This window comes from Pristiophorus japonicus, chromosome 1, assembly GCF_044704955.1.
Source record: "Pristiophorus japonicus isolate sPriJap1 chromosome 1, sPriJap1.hap1, whole genome shotgun sequence".
In the NCBI taxonomy this organism is placed as follows: Eukaryota; Metazoa; Chordata; class Chondrichthyes; family Pristiophoridae; genus Pristiophorus; species Pristiophorus japonicus.
The window spans coordinates 246,802,100-246,824,445 of record NC_091977.1 but is presented as its reverse complement, the minus strand read 5'-3'; the positions used below and the strand labels follow the sequence as shown (position 1 = coordinate 246,824,445).

At 45.6% G+C, this 22,346-nt stretch overlaps 1 long non-coding RNA gene across 1 annotated transcript in view; it reads right to left on the bottom strand.

Annotated features, from left to right (window-relative positions):
- The window catches only part of LOC139245338 (uncharacterized), a 52,039-nt gene extending 29,934 nt beyond the window's left edge, over window positions 1-22,105 (bottom strand). Inside the window, exons 1-2 of the long non-coding RNA XR_011589974.1 lie at window positions 21,989-22,105; window positions 6,328-6,439 (exon numbers count right to left, since the gene is read on the bottom strand). This is a non-coding gene — a long non-coding RNA (uncharacterized lncRNA). The remainder of the gene's footprint in view (window positions 1-6,327; window positions 6,440-21,988) is intronic.
- Between the last annotated feature and the right edge of the window lie 241 nt (window positions 22,106-22,346).

Here is a 22,346-nt window from a genome sequence, read left to right as displayed (position 1 = left end):
GTTATGGAAGCATTTGAGAGTGAGCAATCACCCGTCACTGCCCGGCAGATCAAAACCTGGACAAGCCAGGACCCCTTATTATCTCTAGTCTGAAGCTGTGTGCTTCACAGGAGCTGGTCCAGTGTCCCAGTGGAAATGCAGGAAGAGATAAAGCCGTTTCAGTGGTGCAAAGATGAAATGTCCAAACAGGCAGACTGCCTTCTGTGGCGCAATCGAGTAGTGGCCCCCAAGAAGGGCAGAGACACCTTCATCAATAACCTCCACAGTACCCACCCAGGCATCGTAATGATGAAAGCGATAGCCAGATCCCACGTGTGGTGGCCCGGTATCGATGCGGACTTAGAGTCCTGCGTTCGCAGTAAGCAAAGTACCCAGGGAGGTGCCGCTAAGTTTATGGTCTTGGCCCTCCATACCGTAGTCTAGGGTACACTATGCAGGCCCGTTGCTGGGTAAAATGTTCCTTGTGGTTGTAGACGCATACTCCAAGTAGATTGAATGTGAGATAATGTCAGCTAGCACGCCCGCTGCCTTTACTGAAAGCCTGCGGGCCATGTTTGCCACACACGGCCTACCTAATGTCCTGGTGAGCGACAATGGGCCATGTTTTACCAGTGTTGAGTTTAAAGAATTCATGACTCTTAATGGGATCAAATATGTCACATCTGCCCTGTTTAAACCAGCAACCAATGGTCAGGCAGAGAGAGCAGTGCAAACCATCAAGCAAGGCTTGAAGAGGGTAACGGAAGGCTCACTGCAGACTCGCCTATCCCGCGTTCTGCTCAGCTACCGCACGAGTCCACACTCACTCACTGGGATCCCACCTGCTGAACTGCTCATGAAAAGAGCACTTAAGACAAGGCTCTCGTTAGTTCACCCTGATCTACATGAACAGGTAGAGAGCAGGCGGCTTCAACAAAGTGCATACCATGATAGCGCAAATGTGTCATGTGAGATTGAAATCAATGATCCTGTATTTGTATTAAATTATGAACAAGGTCCCAAGTGGCTTCCCGGCACTGTCGTGGCCAAAGAGGGGAGCAGGGTGTTTCAGGTCAAACTTTCAAATGGACTCATTCACCGGAAACACTTGGACCAAATCAAACTCAGATTCACGGACTACCCTGAGCAACCCACTTTGGACCCTACCTTTTTTGATCCCAGTAACACACACACCAGTGGCAACCAGCACCACGGTTGACCACAAAGTAGAGCCCATTATCCACAGCAGTCCAGCAGGGCCCAACACACCAGGCAGCCCAGCAAGGCCAGCTGCACAGCAGCCCAGCGAGGGCCCAACAAATGATTCAACAACACCAGCTTTCACACCGAGATGATCAACCAGGGCAAGAAGGGCCCCAGATCGACTCACCTTGTAAATAGTTACACTATTGACTTTGCGGGGGGAGTATTGTTATATATGTATACTTGTACTTACTCCTTACAGCCACCAGAGGGCTCATCCCCTGCAGTCCCAAGGGATCCCATAACCCCTTGGGAGCACAGGTATTTAAGGAAGCTTTACAGGATGGAGAGGTACTCTGCAGACCTGTAGAAGCTTTAGCCACTAGAAATTATTCAGCAGAAACCGTGGCCAGGATCCTTGCTGAAGAAATACCCTGATGGGGAATGCCACAACAGCTGGACTCAGATCAAGGTACACACTTCACAGGGAAGATAATGAAACAGGCCTGCACTTTACTAGGGATTAGGCAAAAATATCCCATATCAAAGAGACTGGAAAGGGATGGGTAGACAGGGTACACCGAGTACTAATGAAGTTCAAGGCAACCCCTAGTCGGATAGCAGGTCTGACACCCTTTGAACTATAAAAAAGACAGGATACGGAAATTTGTAATGGAACTCTGTAAGCAGTTACATTATGAAGGACTTCGAGAACGACACTAAGGAACAGAAGGTCCAAACACCCCAAATAGGCAGTCAGGTGATTACCCCAGAGAGGTCCTGGCTCGTACCCAAATGGACCGGACTCTATCAGGTGATAATAAGTTATGGTAGTTATAAAGGGTATCGAAAGTGGAAACACTGGACCCAGTTAAAAAAGCATGGTCACTAACTAATCGGTGACGACCGGGAAATATTGTTTTTTTGCAGGACTCCGATGCTTGTGGAAACAACGTGAGTAATGCAGCTGCATACCAAGGACAACAAGCTGGGGGACGGCAAGGCCTGTATTACAGGGACTCAGTCGACATTAGTTTAAAAAGAATCAAAAACATTGATGGTGACGCACGGAGCAACAATAGACTTAAGTAACGGGCATAAAACAGCGTAGCGAGGAAATGAAACAACATTGGGGTTGGGCCAGTAATACGGGACCAATAATTAGTGGGAATAAGACCGCCGTGTGTTTTATAATCAGGAGGGACAGAGATACTGCCCCCGGGGGAAGGAGCTGCAGATTTCACTTAACATCTATGAATGGTGGTGGAGGGGTATCTCCCGAGATAGACCCACCAACACGGCCCCACCCATTACTTTAGCAATAGTGAGCACTACCAGGGCCCTGACCACCATACACCCAGTGCCACAAATGTGTCCAGCTATGAACGCTGGGGCAAAAGGGGGATTGATAAGGCAGTCCAAGGATAAGATACACTTCGGGGTAAGTCAGCAAATAATTACTGCATTCCTAAATTTAAACACCTTAAGCCTGTATAGAAACCTGACCCTGCGAGCACTTAAAGGCCCTGAATCAAAAACCATGAAGCTTAATGTGGAAAGAGGGTCAGGTAAAAAATGGTACCGGGGCAAAAGAGGGATACTAGAAATGGTACGCGCCGGGATACGCGCCGGGATACGTGGCGGGAGTTGCGACGGTAAAAATTATAGACCTACACACGATAGATAATCGAGTTAATGCCCGAACACGAACCTTACAGGGATTGCTGGAAAGGGATGAGGATAATAAAAAGATACAGGCACAACTGGGTAATGGCGCAAAAAGGAAATTATTACAAGTGACCCACACATTGCAAGACCACACCAGAACTATAAATTCGATGAAGAGAGCAGAATGGAACTTAAGTAAAACCATACAGACAGAACTAGTGTGTACAGGATATGGAGCATGGTTGCTCAATGGAATACAACATAACCTAGAGCAGCTTCAGAATAGAAATGTGCCGGATTGGATAACACGTGATGTATTTACCAACTGGACCTTGGACAAAAACATGACTCATGCCTGCGAGGTGCAGAGAAACAGTCATGCTTGGGTCCCAAAGACCAGATATGTAATCGGACATTTACATATAATAGGTTTTGTATTATCTATACCACAGTATGATGTGACAAAGCCTCTATACCAAACAATGTAGGAGAAATAAAAAATCAAACTAGCGTGCGGTACCATGACAAACCAAACATGTAACTGAAGAGAACAGCAGTACTAAGAGTCTCAGCATAGATGATTGTTATAAAAATAACAAGTTGCTTTATGTCGCGATCCACTACGAATGATCAAAGATGACTGTGGATATGACCAAGTGGACGGGTGCAGCTTGAGTATCACCCCCCTAACACAGGACTAATAATTATCGCTGTTCCATGAAGAAATGGAGATTGATGTATGAGCACCACGGCAACTGAAATGAAGAAAGGAACACCTCATTATGGATACTGACTTCTGCTTTACTCCGCTTGACGAGACAGATATAAATGGGTTTATTATAACCCCTGAACTAAAGGAAGAAAGATCGTTGGGACAATGAAGGACATTACCTGAGGAGGTTATGCAAAGGCCATCGGGCCACAAGGAAAACCGATACTTGAACTGAAAGAGGAACAAACTCGACTGAATTGGACACCATTCGACAACATAGAGGATACCCCAGGCGAGGCAGAAATTCGGCAGAGTAAAGAAGACCCCAAGTGGAGGAAAGATAGAAGAAACAGAGGATTATGCCCAGGGGCATAATTCAAACACCGAGAAAATATTGGCTAAAAAGGACTTATACATGAACTATGCTGGACTAAATCTACTGGTTGTAATGCAAGGGAACTCACCTTGCTAGTATTATCCTGTAAAAAGGTGTAACCGATGTAAGAGGCAGGCCCTAGCCCGTACTATAGTTAAAACATTGAATAAAGGGCAATCGGACAGTCTGGCAGAAAGGACTTACTTAGTGTGACCGGCAGCACCACTGAACAGCCTCAGGCACAAATATAAATACAAATACACATGTGCACATACATGAGCAAAGTTTCTTAGCAGCAAACTACAGATGTGCCACAGTACTTAGAATGTTACAAGATAAGTGGTGTATTTTGACCTCCCCATGGGCAGTACAGCAGTGTTTTTGTAATATGCTTCTAATCACCTTAGAACATAATGCTATGCAAACTAAAGTTAAAGCCATGCAATCTAATGTGCATCACTTTGCATTCATCTCCAGTCACAAAATTTGCAATTCAGTTCCCATCCCCCACCTCATCTATTGCACTTAATCCCATCCTCCAAAAAACAAATAAATTTAGGAATTACAGAATCTCATTCATATATCAGTGCTCTTAGAATCATCCTACAGCACAGAAGGAGGCCATTCAGCCCATCGTGCCTGTGCCGATTCTCTGAAAGAGCTGTCCAATTAGTCCCACTCCCCTGCTCTTTCCCTCAAATTTATCCAATTCCCTTTTGAAACTTACTGTTGAATCTGTTTAAACCACCCTTTCAGGCAGTGCATTCCAGATCACGATAATTCGCCGTTTAAAACAAAATTCTCCTCATCTCACTTCTGGCTCTTTTGACAATCACCTTAACTCTATGCCCTTTGGTTACCAATCTTGCTGCCAGCTGAAACAGATTCTTGTTATTTACTCTTATCAAAACTACACCACTCTTTGCTGTTGACAATAATTTTCAGAAGAAGACCTTGGGCTGTGTCCTTTGCAATATCCTTAAATATCTTGCAGTAATGAACACTGATCTATAACCCTTGTCATGACCTTTTACTTTTCTTAAAAACAAATCAGTATTTCTTTAGCATCTGCACTCCTCTCCCCCCCTCCCCCTCTCTCCCTCTCCCCCTCTCTCCCTTTCCCCCTCTCCCCCTCTCCCTCTCCCTCTCCCCCTCTCCCCTCTCTCCCTCTCTCCCCTCTCTCCCCCTCTCCCCCTCCCCCTCTCCCCTCTCTCCCCCTCTCCCCTCTCTCCCTCTCTCCCTCTCCCCCTCTCCCCTCTCCCCTCCTCTCCCTCTCCCCCTCTCCCCTCTCTCCCCCTCTCCCATCTCTCCCCCTCTCTCCCTCTCCCCCTCCCCCTCCCCCTCTCCCCTCTCTCCCTCTCCCTCTCCCCCTCTCCCCTCTCTCCCCCTCTCTCCTCTCCCCCTCTCTCCACCTCTCTCCTCCTCTCCCCCCTCTCTCCCTCTCCCCCCTCCCATCTCCCTCTCCCCCTCTCCCTCTCTCCCTCTCTCCCCCCTCCCCCCCTCTCCCCCTCTCTCCATAATGAGTGACTGAACATTTGATCACATATGTTCAATCTTGCTTGTTTTCTTTCCTTCAGAATCATTCCTTCAGGTCTCAGTGTTTTTTTGTACTGATACTACTGCCAGATATTGAAATAATGAATGCTCTGTTGAGTAGGCTCGAAGGGCTGCATGTCCTATTCAGTTGGTAGCTCTCCCGCCTCTGAGTCAGAAGGTTGTAGGTTCAAATCCCACTCCAGGAACTTGAGCACAAAATCTAGGCTGACACTCCAGTGCAGTGCTGAGGGAGTGCTGCACTGTCAGAAGTGCCGTCTTTCAGATGAGATGTTAAACTGAGGCCCCTTCTGCTCCCTCAAGTGGACATAAAAGATCCCATGACGCTAGTTTGAAGAAGAGCAGGGGAGTTAACCCCGGTATCCTGGCCAATATTTATCCCTCAATCAACATCACAAAAAAACAGATTATCTAATCATTATATCATTGCTGTTTGTGGGAGCTTGCCGTGCGTAAATTGGCTGCCGCGTTTCCTACATTACAACAGTGACTACACTCCAAAAGTACTCCATTGACTGTAAAGCGGGTTGAGACGTCCGGTGGTCATGAAAGGAGCTATATAAATGCAGGTCTTTCTCTTTTCTTTTTACTCCTGTTCCTATTTCATATGTTGTTATGTATTTTTGCTGCACCAGTCCTTAAAACTGTGTCATCTTAATTGTGAGGTTTGTAATGTTGCTGCACCCCTTTTGACAATAGTGAAGAACCTTTTTAACTTCATCCCTGCTCTAATTTACCATTTTTCTGAGACGCAATCTAACCAACATTCTGTCTACTATGAACTTGGCTTAAATGATTCATAAAAGCATTCTGTGGAGATAGTGAAATTACTTACAATTTCTGTTCTGAAACATTCATATCTCCACACGTCACTTCTTTTAATTTTCTCCTCAGTTCCTCGGGTGTGTCACATCGCCTTTATGCATGTCTCAGCTCTGTAACATGATCTAATAAAGATGGAAATTAGCAACTTGTTCATAATTTCTTTGGGCTATTTTAATTAATAATAACTCATTCACATGTTTTAATTATGCAAGATTTCCCCAGCTTCCAATACGGCAGAGCATTTAAATAAGCATCGTCTGCTGACTTCAATTTAAAAGTCTCTAGTTGAAGTCTGGCAGTGAATTCTGTACAAAATAAAAGGCCAGTGCCACGTATTAAAAAACTTTGGAAGATCCTAGAATATCTTCATTACACTAGGCTCATTTTATTTGTTGTTCTTTCGATATATATATATATATATATATATATATACAAATATAAAAAAAGCTACCTTTCAAGACTCAAGGGTTGATGTGAAATGAGTATCAGAGAGTTATCCTCATTTTACAGTGCAGTTTAAATCACATTCAATCAGATGAGGCTACAAGTTGTACCTCTCCAGTCTGGGACTCTCTAATCCAGAAACATCCGTGGTTCAGCATTAGTTGGGCCTGAGAGAAAAGAGGGTTTATTTTAAAAACTGCTTGATCGGGGGATTGACTGGAATGGTTGTCAGTCAACCATTGTGTTCGGCGATTGGCTGGAATGGCTATCAGTCAGCCATTGTGTTCAGCTGAGGGAGCCGCCCACAGGCTGCCATACACAGGAGCCCGGGGGCTGTCGACAGAAAAGGGATTTCTCTATTGCCTTGTAATATGGTCAGTTAAATATTATTGGAATGTAGTTTTCAATATGGTCCATGTACTGATTTTGCTTTGTCTTTGAAATGTGATAGTCTGGATGTTAATGAAATATAGGTTTCATATTGGGAGAAATGTTTTAGACAGAAATTGCTTGGATTTGAATAAGAATCACTTGCTTTCATTTTGAACTCAGCTTTTCATCTTTTCTGGCATAAACAGCCTAAAAAGGGTTTTCTGCAATTCATGAGGAGGTTAAAATGCCACCTAGAGTATTCCCATTTGGAGTGCTTTCAGGTGACGGCTAAAGAAGTGTAAATACATAATTTATAATCACATACTCTTTTTGCCGATTTTGTATTAATGAACCTTTATCTTCTAACTCGTAGTGATACTATCAGAAGTCAGATATGGTGGCTGCAGTGATCTCCCGTGGTTCGGAAAATTCTCTGTTCCGGCACCGGTCAAGTGCCGAAGTACCGGACCAGAGAGGTCCAACCCCGAGGGTGTCGGACCAGAGAGGTCCAACTGTACTTGCATTTCTGATGCTGCTTTCAAAAATATGATTAAAATAAATTATTTATTCTTCATGCAGAAAACTAAATAGTTTTCCAAGGTAATGGAAAAATTGTCTCTTGTGACTAGATAACCATGAAAGAAAGAAACATGTCCTCTAACATACTATTGTCCCTGATAATGCCTTTGGGATTTTAGATATAGGGCTGAATTTTCACTATTTGCGATTTCGCCCGTTTTCTGACGCTATTCACGGCAAAATCAAAATTTTACTGCCAGGTTAGCATTAGCGTGAGAGTGTGCAACTTTCACCAAATTAAAGTTCACGATGGACGTTAGTGCTAACTCTGGTGTTACACGACTGAATTTGTGTGCCGGAGCCGAAAGTTCCGACTGGAAAAAAAAATCGGCCATTCCGTGCACACGCAATATTTTTTTTGTCGTGCTTCTGGTCTGCTGTCCGATCGCAAATGTTAATGCAGGGCACGGCCTCTGTGTACATGCGCAGTACACCCGGGACTGAATCAGCCATTTTTATAATTAGATTTTCATGATGATGGAGGAGGAGGACACCAGGCAGCGTGCATGAAGATTCACACAGGAGGCTATCGAAGCTCTTTTGGGGCTGTGGAAAGGAGATAACAGGAACTCCATGGGTGGATCCAGACCTCTGCCAGCGATTTTTAACAAGATCTGAAAGGAGATTGCTGAGGAGATCTCTGCCTCAGATACAGTAATAAGTACTGCAACACAGTGCCGGAAAAAGTTTAACAACCTTTCGAGGATCATTAGAGTGAGTAAAGTTTTTATTCATGCATTCTTTTATTATCTAAATTATAAATCTCGCACATTATTCATTCTGATGCTGTTGCTGTCTCTGAACACTCTGTGGGTTGCTTCCTAAAATGTATGACATAAGTAAGCTTAGTGTGGCACCTTATTTGACATGAATGATCTTTACACATTATTAAGATTTCTTTATGTGATCTGATCAGGTGTTTCCACACTTCGATGTCCTCTTGATGAACCACATGCAACTTCCAAGACCATTAAACAGAGGACACTAATACATTCAGGCAGTATGGTACAAGTGCTTTGGTGGCTATCTGTGTGTGCCACAAGGGCAGATGGACCCCCTGGTAACCATTCCCATTTTCATCTTTGCAGGGAATAAAGTTCCACAACTGCTGTGGACAGGCGGCAGACAGACGGCAGTCCAGCTCAGACCCTGCCACTTACAGACCTGAAAGAACGAGTGACAGGCCTCATGGGGATCCCAGGTCAGGCACTGGTGGCACTGACCCCTGCTACGTCCCGAGGGCTAGTCCTGCACACTCCTGGGCTGGGTTGGGGCAATGTGATGCAGTGTCTGTGGACTAGGGTTGGGGCAGTGTCTCTGGACTACATATTATGGAGTAGTGGCGGTCATTCAAATGAACCTGTGCTATGTGACCTTCCTCATTTCACCCTGCCCCCTCCCCTGCTGCTAACCACTCGTCTGTTGCTTTCTACTTCCAGATGACCAGCCAGAGGAGTAGAATTCTTGTGATCAAGCCTCCAGGTCAGCCCAACATGTGGAGGAGGAAGGGGAATGTGATGAAGAGGAGTTGACAGAGACTGATCAGCTAACTCCAGGGTGGTGCAGATGCAGTCTACACCTCTTTTAACACTGGTAAATACGTCATCCGAAGATGGTCAAACAGTCTCGGGTTTTGCCATCTCTGAGGCTCCTGGGGCTAGTAGTGGCAGCAGCCCAGTTTGGAGTCAAATCCCATATGCTATCTCTCCAGAGGGTGAGTCGGTAAAGCTGGTCTGCTGACAGACAGGCAGACGCACACCTGGAAATGGTGGCACTGTCCAGGGAGAACATCAGGCTCACCCATCAACTCCTTGAAGTCCTGGGTAGGATTCCCACAAGCATTGACAGTCTGAAGGCGACTAGAATGGAGGTAGGATCGCAGATTGTCGGTGCAAGCCGCGAGGCCATCAATGCCCACATGAGGCTGGCGGCCTCCACCAGTCACACAGGAATCCCAGAAAGTGTTGGAACCAACCTTTCTGAGTTCCCTAGTATGACACACAGACACAGCCCTTCTTCTTAAGCAGTCCCTCGAATTGAGGATGACTTGCTTCCACGCCAAAAAGGGTTGAGTTCACAGGTGTTTCAATGCAGGCCTAATATTCCAGGTCCCGAACTGCATATTGAAGGGTGTAAGGTACCTGTGCGTGGATTTTTTTAACGTGTGGTGGCCGTTGCACACAAGCCACCACACGGGCTTGACAGAGCTAGGTCTTGGTCCAGTGGCAAGGATTAACCAAGACAACTGGCACCACCTATGACTGGCAACGCCGATTAAGAGACTCACCAGTCACAAGCCGGGCCTTCCACGTCACGAGCTGGTCCAGTGTATCCCCAGGAGGCGTCTCCAAGGTCTTTCCCCCCAGCAGCACTCTGACAACATTGCTGCATGCTATCGTGGTCCCACTTTAGGTGCGAGGAGCGGGCAAGGGAGGGGGCTAAGGTAAGCTGTGGGGGAGTGGGGTGGAAGCTGGTGTTAAAAGATCGTGAGGCAGGGGTGCTTGTTATCATGTTGTTGTTGCAGTATAATCACAGTTTAATCACAATTTATGTTATTTTATTAAAGTTTCAACTTTTCAAATTATGTTAACAAAGTTATAACATTTTACAAGGTTTGATAAATTCTTTTGTTCACCTTAACCATTCCTATGTAGTGTTTCATTTGCAGAATAAGAGGGGGGAATAGTCAACATAAAAACATAAGAACATAAGAAATAGGAACAGGAGTAGGCCATACGGCCCCTCGAGCCTGCTCCGCCATTCAATAAGATCCAGGCTGATCTGATCATGAACTCAGCTCCACTTCCCCGCCCGCTCTCCATAACCCCTTATCCCCTTATCATTTAAGAAACTGTCTATTTCTGTGTTAAATTTATTCAATGTCCCAGTATCCACAGCTCTCTGAGGCAGCAAATTCCACAGATTTACAACCCTCTGAGAGAAGAAATTCATCCTCATCTCAGTTTTAAATGGGCGGCCCCTTATTCTAAGATTATGCCCTCTAGTTCTAGTCTCCCCTATCAGTGGAAACATTCTCTCTGCATCCACCTTGTCAAGCCCCCTCATAATCTTACACCTTTCAATAAGATCACCTCTCATTCTTCTGAATTCCAATGAGTAGAGGCCCAACCTACTCAACCTTTCCTCATAAGTCAACCCCCTCATCCCCGGAATCAACCTAGTGAACCTTCTCTGAACTGCCTCCAAAGCAAGTATATCCTTTTGTAAATATGGAAACCAAAACTGCAGTATTCCAGGTGTGGCCTCACCAATAACTTATATAGCTGTAGCAAGACTTCCCTGCTTTTATACTCCATCCCCTTTGCAATAAAGGCCAAGATATCATTGGATTTCCTGATCACTTGCTGTATCTGCATACTATCCTTTTGTGTTTCATGCACAAGTACCCCCAGGTCCCGCTGTACTGCAGCACTTTATAATCTTTCTTCATTTAAATATTAACTTGCTCTTTGATTTTTTTGTCAAAGTGCATGACCTCATGCTTTCAGACATTATACTCCATCTGCCAAATTTTTGCCCACTTACTTAGCCTGTCTATGTCCTTTTGCAGATTTTTTGTATCCTCCTCACACATTGCTTTTCCTCCCATCTTTGTATCGTCAGCAAACTTGGCTACGTTACACTCAGTCCCTTCTTCCAAGTCGTTAATATAGATTGTAAATAGTTGGGGTCCCAGCACTGATCCCTGCGGTGCCTAACTAGTTACTGATAGGATAAACATGCCGTTCACTCTTCAAGCAAAGTGATGAATTATGAGCTGCTGAAGTAAGGCTTTTGCAGCAGTGAAATTTCCACAATGCCTCCCTGTGGTTGTGGTGGTGATGGTTGTGGCATAGGTTCCTCGCCAGGCTCCTCTTCCTCATCCTCTTCCTCCTCCTCTTCCCCTCCCTCCTGAGGTTCTCCTGCAATCCTCATTGGCAAATCCTGTCTCCTCATGATGGCTAAGTTGTATAGCATGCAGCACATCACAATGAACTCAGAGACCTGCTAAGAGGAGTATTGCAGGCAGCCTCCAGAGCGCTCCAGACATCAGAATCGTGCTTGAGCAATCCAATTGTCTGTCGACGATGTTGCATGTGACTGCATGGCTCTCATTATAACGATGCTCGGCTTGTGTCTGAGGGTTCCGGAAGGGGGGTCATGAGCCAGGTGGCGAGTCTGTAACCTTTGTCCCTGAGCATCCAGCTCTAGCCTTGTGGTGAAGCTGGAACAGGCCTGTGACAGTGCAAGCAAGATGAAAGCATGATTTTATGAAAGGGGAACCAGTGGATGTGGTGTATTTGGATTTCCAGAAGGCATTCAATAAGGTGCCACTTAAGAGGTTACTGCACAAGATAAAAACTCACAGGGTTGGGGGTAATATATTAGCATGGATATCATACCATCATCATCATAGGCAGTCCCTCGGAATCGAGGAAGACTTGCTTCCACTCTTGGCATGAGTTCTTCAGTGGCTGTACAGTCCAATACGAGAACCACAGTTTCTGTCACAGGTGGGACAGATAGTTGTTGAGGGAAAGGGTGGGCAGGGAGTCTGGCTTGCCACACGCTCCTTCCGCTGCCTGCGCTTGATTTCTGCACGCTCTCGGCGATGATACTCGAGGAGCTCCGTGCCCTCCCGGATGCACTTCTTCCACTTAGGGCGGTCTATGGCCAGGGACTCCCAGGTGTCAGTGGAGATGTTGCACTTTATCAGGGAGGTTTTGAGGGTATCCTTGTAAAGTTTCCTCTGCCATGGACGAATTCCAAGTATGGATAGAGGATTGGTTAACTAACAGAAAACAGAGAGTTGGGATAAATGAGTCATTTCCGGTTGGCAAATAGTGACCAGTGGGGTGCCGCAGGGATCAGTGCTGGGTCCTCAACTATTTACAATCTATATTAATGACTTGGATGAAGGGACCGAGTGTAATGTAGCCAAGTTTGCTGATGATACAAAGATGGGTGGGAAAGAAAATTGTGAGGAGGACACAAAAATCTGCAAAGGGATATAAAGAGGCTAAGTGAGTGGGCAAAAATTCGGAGTATAATGTGAGAAATTGTGAGGTTATCCAATTTGGCAGAAATATTAGAAAAGCAAATTATAATTTAAATGGAGAAGCATTGCAAAGTGCTACAGTGCAGAGAGACCTGGGGGTCCTTGTGCATGAAACACAAAAAGTTAGTATGCAGGTACAGCAAGTAATCAGCAAGGCAAATTGAATGTTGGCCTTTATTGTAATTGAGATAGAGTATAAAAGCAAAGAAGTCCTGCCACAACTGTACAGGGTATTGGTGAGGCCACACCTGGAGTACTGCGTACAGTTTTCATCTCCATATTTAAGGAAATATATACTTGATAGAAGGCTGTTCAGAGAGGGTTCACTAGGTTGATTCCGGAGATGAGGGGGTTGACTTATGAGGATAGGTTGAGTAGGTTGGGCCTGTACACATTCGAGTTCAGAAGAATGAGAGGTGATCTTATTGAAACTTATAAGATAATGAGGGGGGTCGACAAGGTGGATGAAGAGAGGATAGTTCCATTCATAGGGGAAACTAAAACTAGGGGTCATAGTCTTCGAATAACGGGCTGCCCATTTAAAACTGAGATGAGTAGAAATTGCATGTCTAAGAGGGTTATAAATCTACGGAATTCTCTGCCCCGAGAGCTGTGGAGGTCGGGTCATTGAATATATTTAAGGCAGAGACAGACTCATTTTTGAATGATAAGGGAGTAAAGGGTTATGGGGAGCGGGCAAGGAAATGGAGCTGGGTCCATGATCAGATCAGCCATGATCTTATTGAATGGCGGAGCAGGCTCGAGGGGTCAAATGGCCTACTCCTGCTCCTATTTCTTATGTTCTTGTGTTCTTATGATGGATTCTCCCTGGATATTGGACATTGACTGCCATGATGTGCTGCGTATGGTCGCAGATGATCTCTACGTTCATGGAGTGGAATCCCTTTCGGCTTCGCTCTGGTTTATATAAAGGTGCTCGCAGGATGACGTGCATACAGTCAAGATAACCCTGAACCTTGGGGAAGCCAGCAAATTGTCCAACACCTACAGCCCTCTCATTTTGGGCCTCCTTGGTCATTGGGAAGTTTATGTAGTCTATCCTGTGTGCATACAGTGCATTAGTCACCTGGCGAATGCAGCAATGTGTAGCATGTTGCGAGATGCAGCATATGTCCCCCGCTGATGCCCGAAAGGAGCCGGAGGCATAGAAGGCAGGTACCGCAGTCATCTTCACCTCGATGGGCAGTGCAGTCCTGATGCTGCTGGTAGGCTGTCGGTCTGCCTTTATGAGCTGGCATATCTCTGTCAGCATTTCCTTTCGGAAGCGCAGTCTTCTCATGCACTTTGCCTCAGAGAGCTGCAGGTATGAGCTTGTATACTCGTTGTGGGTAAGGCCTCCTCCCTGCGACCTCTTTGATTACGTTCAAAATGATCATCAATAAGCCTTCTTGCAGCTCGATGCCGTATAAATATAGTAGCCAGGAATAATGTCTGACATAGTAAAGCCCCCATCTTTTAAAATGTCCTTAAATGTCCTTTAAAACGATCTATAAACCCACACAAAACTTCAGTATGATAAACGCAGTCTTCTTCTCCCAATCCTTTTATGCTCTCAACTTCTGCTCCATTTACAAGATGGCGCCGTTAGCCTTGGGTCCGACGTGAGAGTGACTGCCTTTTGCTGGCAGGTTCCCGGGCGGTTGGTTAATCGGGCGATATCACCGAAAGTTCCGCCCAGGGTGCTAGCGCAGTGTTGCACGCCGATTTACGTCATCCAAACGGTGAAAACATCGGGCGGGCGCTAAGTTTTAGCACCACCACAAAACCACTGCCGAAAGTTCCGCCTGGGCACAAAATGTTGTGTGCCTCGTTTTGCGCAAAAAAAACATATTTGTGCCGCGTCCAGGCGCTAAACGGGGCGCAAATTAGCCGCAAATCCAGCCCATACTCTCAATATCCACTCACTTAATATAAAATTCACACATTTAGGATTATGGTATTACTATTAGAATTACCATTGTTTCATATTGCAAGGGTTGGATACCTAAGCTGCCTGCAACCAAACAATACATCACACCTCTAGAAACCAATGAGATCTTGATTTTTCACTTTTGACACTTAAACTAGCTCAGTAGCACTAATTTTATCCTGCAACCTATACTCTTCTGTATACATATTTTCAATCATAGAATCATAGAAATTTACATGGAAGGAGACCATTTCATCCCATCATGTCCGTGTCAGCTGACAAAGAGCTATCCAGCCAATCCTAATTTCCAGCTCTTGGTCCATAGCCTTGTAGGTTACGACACTTCAAGTGCGCATCTAACTACTTTCTAAATGTGGTGGGGGTTTCTACCTCTACCATCCTTTCAGGCAGTGAGTTCCAGACCCTCACCACCCTCAGGGTGAAAACATTTCCCCTCAAATCCCCTCCAAAGTAAACCAATTACTTTAAATCTATGCCCCCTGGTTGTTGACCCCTCTGCTAAGGGAAATAGGTCCATCCTATGCACTCTATCTCGGTCCCTCATAAATTTATACACCTCAATAAGGTTTCCCCTCAGCCTCCTTTGTTCCAAAGAAAACAACCCCAGCCTATCCAATCTTTCCTTATAACTAAAATACTCCAGTCCAGGCAACATCCTCATGCATCTCCTCTGTATTCTTTCAAGTGCAATCACATCTTTCCTGTAATGTGGTGACCAGAATTACATGCAGTACTCTAGCTGTGGCCCATCTAGTGTTTTATACAGTTCAAGCATCATCTCCCTGCTCTTGTATTCTTTGATGACAACTGATGTTAAAACTGAACAAAAATGATGGAAGTCTACAGAGGCACGAGCAGATACTCCGCAACATAACCACAGTACACCGAGACTGGACCCCAAATTAGAAATATATGAAAGGATGAGTAAGGGTTTTATTTTAATTATCTGATTAAAATCAAAAGTAAGAAAAATCAACAAGCGTAAGAAAGAAGAAAATGGAAAGAACGAATGAAAAACAGAAATGAGTGAAACAGGAACAAAAGAACTGAAGGAAGAAAGAAAAAACATGACAAACATTTAGGGTTGCACCAGATTACTTACATAGCAGCACATTGCGAGAATCACATACAGGTGAAGTTTTAGGGCAGGATATTTGTGGTTATCCCAGAGACTCAGCCTGGCCCAAAATTTGACAATGGACTGTCAGTACTCCTTTAATTTATGACCAGAACAATTTTTATGAGTCTTTTTTCTGCTCCAATTTTCCATTAGATTTCTCCTTTTGCCCTCTGTACCTGAAGATACCAACTTACGCTGATATCTCGCCTGATTGGACATTTCTTTAAATGTGTTAACTTGTATCAATAAATGTTGACAGGTTAGCTGACCAATGAGCTCATCAAAGTTGGCTAGATTTTTTATCCTGGGACTATGGGTCCAAGTTTCGGCCTCAGTTGCTCCTGATTTTTTGGAGCAACTGGTGTAGAACGGAATATCTTCGAAATTCAAATTCTCGGCATTTAGTTTGCTCCAGTTCTAGTCAGTTAGAACAGTTTCCCTTTGGAACAGAATTTTTTTTCCAAAAGGGGGCGTGTCCGGCCACTTACGCCTGTTTTCAAAGTTTCGGCAGTGAAAACTTACTCCAAACTAACTTAGAATGGAGTAAGTGAAGATTTTTGTACGCTCGAAAAAACCTTGTCTACACTTTAGAAAATCAGGCGTAGGTTACAAATCAGGCGTAGGGAATGGGGGGGGGGGGGGGCGGTTTAAAGGCAAGTTTACAAACATTAAACAGTTCAGTTTTACAAATAAAGAGCCATCATCAATAATAAATGATAAAAACATCAATAAATCAACCAATAAATCAATCAAAAAAAATTAATAAGAAATAATTTTTTTTTAAAAATCAATAAATAAAACATTTTCTACTTACCGACTGCAGCACCGGGAGCCCTCCAACAGCGTGCTGGGATGCCCTCCCCACCAGTGTGTCTCTGTCAGTGTCTCTTTCTCTCTGTCTGTCTGTCTGTCTGTGTGTGTCTCTCACTCTCTGTCTGTCAGTGTCTGTGTTTCTGACAGCGAGGGGAGGGGGAGAGGGAGGCAGGGGGAGGGAGGGGGGCAGGGGCAGGGGAGGTCGGGGGGGCAGGGAGAGGAGAGGGAGAGGGGGCAGGGGGAGGTCGGGTCGGGTCAGGTCAGTTCGTGTCGGGGGCGGGGGGAGGGAGGTCAGGTTGGGCCGGGTCCGGTCCGGGTGGAGGGGGAGGGTTGGGAGCGCGGGTCGGGTCGGGGGGGTGGTGGGAGGGAGGTCAGGTCGGGTGGGGGGGGGAAGGTGGGAGCGCGGGTCGGGTCCAGTCTGGGGGCGGGGGGGGGGGAAGCAGGAGTCGAGTCGGGTCGGGAGGAAGCAGGAGCTGGGCGTGGGAGGAGCCTTATGCATGCAGCCCCAGTGAGGCCATTGGGCCAGGGCTAGGGGCTGCATGCTTCGGGCCCCTCCCACACAGTTTTGGGCGCCTGGAGCTATTGCACATGCGCGCCCACGGTAGTGCGCATGTGCAGAGGCTCCGGCACTGTTTTCAGTGCAGGGACCTGGCTCCGCCCCCCATAGCTTGTGCTGCGCCGCGCCCGACTCCAGAGGACCAGCAGGGAGCCCGAGAATCTGTAAGTTTTTTTTAGGCGCACTTTGTGGCGTGAAAAACGGGCATCCAGGTCGGGGCTGTGCCGTTCTAGGCGCAGCCCGAAACTTGGGCACTATAAATGGGCAAAATAAATTTGCTCGTTATCTCATTGCTGTTTGTGGGAGTTTGCTATGTGCAAATTGGCTGCTGCGTTTCCTGCATTACAACAGTGACTACACTTCAAAAGTACTTAATTGGCTGTAAAGCCTTTTTTAGACATCCTGAGGCCATGAAAGGCGCTATATAAATGCAAGTTATTTTTTTAAATCATTTTTTACATCAGGTGGCGTAGTTCTGCATTTGGCTTACCGTTGATCCTGATCCTGTAAAGACAGGATGCTTGCAAATACAGCTGTTGGCATCTTGGTGGGCATGGCCAAATTTGGCTTTGCTGGCTGATTGCCTTGGTATACACTATAAGTCGCCATGGATCTGGTGAACTTGTACCCACCATGAGGATGTATACTTCCCTCTAGACTCTGAACAGATTGGATTTATTTTTAAACTACCTAAGTTTGTTGGGTAGTTTAGACTTTTCCCTCTGTGCATGTGCAGAATGAAAACTTTAAAAAAAAAATGAAACTGACATCTCTGAGACTGTAATATAGTGGATGTGAGTTCATGATTATGATTGCACATTTTTTTGGAGTTTTTGATCTTGGACATATCATCGCAGGGGGCCATCAAACAGATGCCAAGGACTCATTCATGAAGACAAAGGGAAAATTGTCAGGCAAATTCAAACTGGGCCGTGCTATGCACTTTATACTGGCTGAAGTATGGGACTGGATCACTTACTGAGCTTTTTAGGTCGAAGAGGTATCCATGAGTATCTTGCAGAGAATGAAGTCCTGGTTTTAATCTCGATCTTTTGGTTTCTGTTACATCTCGAACTTTTCCAGTTCTGATGAAGGGTCATCGACCCGAAACGTTAACTCTGTTTCTCTCCACAGATGCTGCCTGACCCGCTGAGATTTCCAGCATTTTCTGTTCCTTTTTCAGATTCCAGCATCTGCAGTATTTTGCTTTTGTTCTGGTGTTAACCCTGCCTGCTTGACCGGAATGGCGCAGACAAGTGGTTAAAATAGTGGTAGTGTTATCGCTACGTTCCTGACGCACTTGCGCCCATCGCTGTTGTAACCATGCATTATTCAGAAGTGACTATACAGATAGATAGATTTTTAACCAATAAGGGAATTAAGGGTTACGGGGAGCGGGTGGGTAAGTGGAGCTGATTCCACGGCCAGATCAGCCATGATCTTGTTGAATGGCGGAGCAGGCTCGAGGGGCTAGATGGCCTACTCCTGTTCCTAATTCTTATGTTCTTATGACTGCCACAGGCAGGTATTGGCCTCATGAACATGTTTAAATTGGGATCTTATGATGAAATTAGGACCCCAGTGCAATCTTAACTAAAATATGCAGCAGTCCCACCCAGTGACAGATCAGAAACAGTAAAACTTGCCGGCAAACGGATCCAGGGCTGTAAGAGGCAGCAAAGTCAGTACTTTTACTTTTGTTTCCTTGTGAGCCCAGGAAGAGTATGAGTGCTTCTCTGGGTCCCAGAAGGAAAGCTTAGGGCCATCCCTTACCCTGAACCTTCCTTACCCTCCCCTAATTGTGATACCATCCCAAACCACTCACCCCCCCCCCCCCACTCCTAACCACTGACCTGAGTACCAGGGACCACGGCAGATGCATCCTGCCACCTGAATTCCCTGCTCCCACCGGACAGCGAGCTCTCCCACTGGGCTTAGCTGGAAGACTGACTGGGACCATCCAGATTGGGCCCGGGAATTAAAATTGCCTGGGGCCTTACGCTCGCACCATTAATGAGGTTCGATTCATGCCCTGAGTTAAAATTGGGGCTTTAAAGAATATGTGAGAGCTTCACTGAATGGTGTCACCTATGTGCAGAGCGATGTTAGTTAAGCTGCATCTATGCATTCCATTTTATTTAAAGGAAAAGTATCTTCAGCTGAAAATTGGTCAAACGCATCAGCTTCAGTTGTGTCAGTTCTTATTCCTGAACCTGGCACTCATCCCTACTTTATATTCTAATGATGCTGATAATCAGGCTGATACAGCAACGTGACACAAGCCTCTGACCATGTAGTAACCTTCCAGATAGAAGTTCTGCGAATGCCATTCTATTCCAGTCCCTCATGATTTTTACGAGCAATATCATTAATACATTCACAATGCTTAAACGTGAACATTGGCCCAGAATTGTCTCTGCGGGGCATATGCAGCATGCCCCATGAGTTGGAATTTTACCTGCACCATCCAACTCAAAATTGCTTTGCACCATACTTGCTTGAAGTGCGAGCTGATTACAGCGCGGTGAGTTCAACAGGGCATCTGGGACCTTAGTGAATGATGGGACCAACAATGTAGCTCCTTAACCAAGGAGATTTAAGGATTGAGAGAGAAACAGAGGGCTAGACTTTCCACTTCACATCGCCCATCTATGGCCCATCTATTGCCCAAAATGGACCTCTAGCGCCCATTTTGAGCAAAAAGTGGCAACTAGGCCCAAAACATCACCGTGCCTAAGTTTCACTTTGATCGCCGAGATATCGCTGAAATGATCGCCCACACAAGGCCCATCCCAAGTTTCAGCACCTAGGCCGATGCAAGGCCCAAAAGAGTGCTGAAAAATAGTTGCTTTTTCTGGGCCAAAGAGAAGGATAATGGGCACTACGGACACCATTTTGAACTTCAGATGAAGGGTGGAGGGCTAATTGTGAGTTATTTAGAGACTTAATTTAAAGATAATTGTACTCAGAATATTGGAACAGGGAATATAAAGAGGTATTATCAAGTTATTTTCGGAAAAAAGCTTTTATATATTGAAATTATTTTGTAAATAGCTTTTACATAGTGAAGTTTACTGATATTGTTGGGCCTATCAAACTGACTGGAATACAGCATAGAGAGTACAGAGAGTGCAGAGTACAGTGATTAGAGAGTATAGAGTAGAGAGATTATTAAAATTAGTGAAAGTAATTATTGATAGTTATCTTGGGGCCTAAGCTTTCCCTGCCTTTAATTGCAACTGCTCACACACTGGTTACTGAAAGGATCAATCGAAGAGGTCACAGAGTAATGCGTAGACGGAGACGAAGACAGAGGAGGAGACCGTACAGCCAACGAAGGTACTAGGAAAAACTATCTTACCTGAACTTGTCTGAAAATGCTTGTCTTAGGAGGCTGCGATTCCGGAAGGAGGTCATCGATGAGATATGTCAACTCGTCAAGGGAGATCTGCAGCCTTCCAGCACCATCAGAACCACACTGTCCATTGAGGTGAAAGTTATTGCTGCCCTAGCCTTCTACGCATCGGGATCTTTTCAGGCTTCAGCTGTTGACGTCTTCCATATCTCTCAGCACACTACACACTACTGCATTTGACAGGTGATTGAAGCCCTATATGCTCACAGGATGGACTTCATAAGCTTCCCAAAAACCAGGGAGGCACAGACCGAGAGGACTTTGGGTTTCTCGAGAATAGCAGACTTCCCCAAGGTGCAGGGAGCAATAGACTGAATGCACATTGCCCACAAAGCACCTTAAAGAATGCAGAGGTCTTTCGTAACCAAGATGTCGTGCAGTGTGGGACGGCAAGACTTCCTGCCGTGGTGGAGGTGACGGAGTGTAAGCAGAAGCCTGAGACACCACTTCCGAGTCAGGAGGAACTGTGTCCTCTGTACTCGCTTGCGTGCTCGGGGTCCGCTATGAGCTGACACGACACCTTGGGATACAGCGCCGTGTCCAGCCAGCAACGTATGCCATAGGGCATTGGTTGCGGCTGTCTGCTGCCGAATGGCCTCCATCGTCTCCCATGCAGTCTGTGCTTTCTCAGAAGACCAGTTAGAGAAGTTCGTGCAGAACTCGCTCCAGGTTGCTGGAAACTGGCTCCAGTGCGCGGAGAACTGGCTCCAGTTTGCAGAGAAACCTGTGAAACCCTGGATAAGGTCGCGACCAATCGTGACCGTCTCCCTGCACAGGGATAATAAGCTCTCCGTCTGGTCCTCCATGGTAGGTAATTGCTCACCCCGCTGACCACACCTCCGTGGGGTCAGCGTTTGCAACGTTACATGCCTTGGCGTCACCACCTGCACACCGCTTGGTCCCGGCGCATAATCCATCTCAATAGAGGTGGCCGCAGGTTGTTCCCCCCCCCACAAAAAAAATGTCATCGTCTTCCTCCTCCTCCTCTTGCTCCTGCTCGACTTGAGTCATCAGTTCCTTCTCTTCCGCCTCTTCCTCCTGTGAACTGTTTGATGGCTCGAGAGTTGCGGATGTCTCCGCTGACTCAACGGACACTTGACCTAAGAAAGACGAATTAAATTTCTAAACAACTTATAACATTACCTATCAATACATATCAATATTTCAATAACCCAAAACATTACAATACTTTTCAAAACCCCATATGCACAAGGGTTCAGCAGGGCTAACATGGCCTCATTTGTAGATCAAGAGTACATCAAAATTATTGCATTATAATTGCATAACATTACATGCGTAACTACGATATTTTTAGTATGTATTTAGTAATGTTTGACACATTGCACAGTTCGCATTACTCACGAGACTCAAGGGTGGGTTCAGCCACACCACGGGTCGTGACCGAACGGCTTTCAGGCCCCACCAAGGCCACCGCATGCTCCTCGTATTCATTCAGTATATGGACTGTAGCGGAGCCGCCGCCCGTCCTCCTTTGCTCCGAACGGTTGATAGATATCTTCTTCTGTAAATGATAAGATAACATTGCACGTCATAAGTTAATGCACTTGGCAACAAACATTTAAGACTGACTGATTTAAATGTTCAATTAAAAATTAGCATTGCATATGAATAATTTTTCATACTATAAGATTCAATTTAGTGTCAGGGTGCATAAATTAATTCCAAATTTAATTATTTTATACTATAACAAAATGACATT